Source organism: Eschrichtius robustus, chromosome 11 (genome assembly GCF_028021215.1).
Source record: "Eschrichtius robustus isolate mEscRob2 chromosome 11, mEscRob2.pri, whole genome shotgun sequence".
NCBI classification, from domain to species: Eukaryota; Metazoa; Chordata; class Mammalia; order Artiodactyla; family Eschrichtiidae; genus Eschrichtius; species Eschrichtius robustus.
The window spans coordinates 109,842,335-109,845,636 of record NC_090834.1 but is presented as its reverse complement, the minus strand read 5'-3'; the positions used below and the strand labels follow the sequence as shown (position 1 = coordinate 109,845,636).

Below are 3,302 nucleotides of genomic sequence, written 5' to 3'. Positions count from 1 at the left end.
TAGTCACAAAACGATCTCTTCAGATTTCCAATTTCAGTGTTGGGAAAACCCAAAGTGTTGAAGAGTGTACATTAAATAAGACTCTATGCCTGAAGGTGGCGGTACCAACCATGACCAGGGGCTGTTGTGAGAGTGGCAGCTGGAGAAGGACCTTTATTATCCACCAGCATGGGAGGACTTCAGGGGGGCAGCAGGGTCCCAGAAGGGTCTGGTTTAAGAGCATGGAAGTATCCACGTTGTCTTTTTTTCTTTTTTTTTAAACCACTTTATTGAAATACAGTTGACCTGTAAAAAGCTGGACATTTTATGTATACAACTCAGTGAGTTTGGGGTTAAGTATACACACATGAAATCACAACCATGAAGGCCATAAACATATGCATCACCTCCCAAAGCTGCCTCCTAACCTTAGCAGAAAGTCAGCCCCTCTGCTTGGAACAAAGTGGGTACCCAAGAACAAATTTAAGTGTGTTCAGTAAAGATAAAAGGCTGCTCAAGTCAATGGAAGCAGCAACTGAAAAGGACGACTCAGGTTGTCACATAGTGATCAGATGCAATGTCTAACAGTTACATAAATAGAGAAATTCACTTAAGTGCAGTTCGGTAGACAGTCTTTTGGGGAGGGGTTAAAGTCTTCCATACAGAACAGCCTGTGAATGTGAGTACACTTGATCCATTTCCTTGGAAACTGGCAATACCTTCTACTTCCGTTGGCATCAGGGACTCTTTGCCTTATTTTGGCTAGATCTTTCCCAATTCTGTCTTCAAAAGAGTTAGTTACTAAAAGATACCTAACCATCACTTTTTTCAGGTGACTGAAGGAAGTGGGAACATTAGTGTTCATAACAAAATAGTCATTGCACTTCCACGTTTTTAGAGGGCGCCCCTTCCCAGAATAGCTACTCAGTGGTGTGAGAAGGGCTCTTTTTCATCCAGCTTTGGCCAAGAGATATTACCTGGGGGAGCCACAAAATACTCCTCCACACCTCGATGGGAGTTTTGTAGTAGTTCTTCAGCACAGTTGCCTTCTACCACATTGTCGGATCTCAAGTACAGACACCTGTCCTCCAGAACTGACTCCTTGGGCTCCACCCCGTCCGTGTCCACGGCGCGGAGCCGGTCGGCGAAGGCGGTGGCTTTCTCCAGCCGTGCCACGGCCTCCTGGCTGCTGAAGTCCACAAGCGCTAGCCGCTCCAGGTGCTCGATCAGCTCGGCCGTGACCCGGCGGCTTCCCTGAGGATCGGCCTTGGAGGTGAAGCCCCGGCGCCCGCCCGCTGCTGCCTGAAGGCCCAGCCACACGGCCCGCGTCCACATTTCTCTCCTTCTCAGCCTCCGTAGAGTGTCCTCCTCCACGTTGTCTTGATTTGGGGTTTAGAAATTTGGATTGTGTTATGCAGCAGATAAGCCTGAGTTCAGAGAGTGTAGTCTGAGAAGGCAGAGATGGTCCACTGTGTGAAGAAAGCTGGGTGAAAGCTCTCGACCATCGTTACTTAGGCTGATTTTTATTCTCCTTGGCTTCCCGGTGAAGCGAGAATCTAGGGGCAGACAGCACCTTGGAGAGCCCCCACAGGCCACCTGCTAAAGGCTAAATGCAGGAGGGGCAGTTTTCATCCCTTCCCATGGGCACAAAAGATCACCAGAGAAGGGAGCACACAGCCCACCTGCTCGGGCCACGTCTTGGTGCCCTCTCACTTACCCAGGGAAACTGAGGGCCATCCCCTGCAGACTTGAGGCTCTCGTACTGTGCCATGGTTGGTCTGATTATCTTTTCTAAAATACTTTAACTTGCCTCTTGAATTATAGATAAATCAGTTGAAAATATCAATTTTGATACAGGCAGATCCACAGGACAGAAGAAAATTATGGTGCATCTAAGCTTCAGTATAGTAGCCTTCTCTTCAGGGGTAAAGGATACTGTCTGCAATTAAAAGTATAAAAAGTTCTATTTAAAAAGTGGTGGAATTCTCATGCATTGCTGGTAGGAATGTAAATTGGTACCAGCACTTTGGAAAATTGTTTGGCAATAGTTATTAAAACTAAACCTTTGTATGTGCTGTGACCCAGCAGTTCATTCCTAGAAACAGAGCCCCTAGAAAGGAGTGTACATGTCTACCAGAGGCTTGTACAAAAATGTTCACAGCAGTTTTATTCATAATAGCCCCAAACTGGAAGCAAGCCGTGTGTTCAGTGGTAGAACGGATAGATCTGTCGAGGTGTATCGTCTAACGGGTGACACACATCAATGAAAAACAAAGACCCACAGCTCCGTGCCACAGCCTGGAGAATCTCACACGGTGCTGATGAAAGAAGCCAGACGGAAAAGAAAACACACCAAACGGTTCCACTTAGATGAAGCTCCAGAACAGGCAAAATTAAAGCGATCCCAGTCAGAATAGAGGTTCCCTCGGGGGTGTGTTGATGGGGAGGGGTCCTGAGGGACCTCGGCATGGGAGGGGTTGGACTGTCCTCCGACCTGGCCTGAGTGGGGGTCGCACGGGGCTCACACAGGCTCAGATTCATGGCAGTCCACCGTCCCTCGTGCGTCAGTAGAAGGTAAAAGCACACAAACCAAGCAGCCTCCCTGCAAAGGCCCTTCTGCAGCGATGGGGACCGCCAGGGCTCTGGTGCTGGCCGGATCCCCGCTGCTCACCTGTGAGGGGAGAGGGAGGACGGGGGCTGCCGCTGCGCCTTCCGCGTTGCTCCAGCACAGCTTTATAAAGAGCACGGCCTCACCTTGTCATTGAAAATGGTCTAGGTAGGTAGCAGACAGGTAGAAGAGTAAAACAAACAAAGCACGATAAAAAGCTGAGCGTGATGTATGAGAAAGGCACCTGGTGGTGAGACCCGGGGCGGGACGTGAGCACAGGGACCGGAACCGGATTCCATCACATGGTCGCTGTCATCTGACCTCTCGGTGCCTCAGTTTCTTCATCCGTCAGATAGCAAGAACAGTGGTAGTGTTTCCTCCACAGGGTTGCCGTGAGGATTAAATGAGAGAACGCGTATAGATCACACAGAAAGTGGAACACAGTACACATTTAACAAACGTGAGCTGGTATCGGAGTACCGTGATCCCAACTATCTCAGGAAAAAAAGTACAAGAGGTGCAGGAAGGAAGTATGTCCACGTGGACACAGTGATTTTCATCACATCTTTACTGTCCATACATTTCCTACCTTTAAGTGTTCAAGTGAATTAAAATGAAATGGGGGGCTGATGCACTTCCTCAGCGACGCGAGGAGACGAGGCACGCGGCTCGTCGCGGCTCGTCCTAAAGTAACAGCCAGATCCAGTGACGGGCA

The 3,302-nt window shown here is 49.1% G+C and overlaps 1 pseudogene; it reads right to left on the bottom strand.

Annotated features, from left to right (window-relative positions):
- Nucleotides 1-734: 734 nt before the first annotated feature.
- LOC137772426 (glutamyl-tRNA(Gln) amidotransferase subunit C, mitochondrial pseudogene) lies at nucleotides 735-1,314 on the bottom strand (annotated as a pseudogene).
- Nucleotides 1,315-3,302: the final 1,988 nt, after the last annotated feature.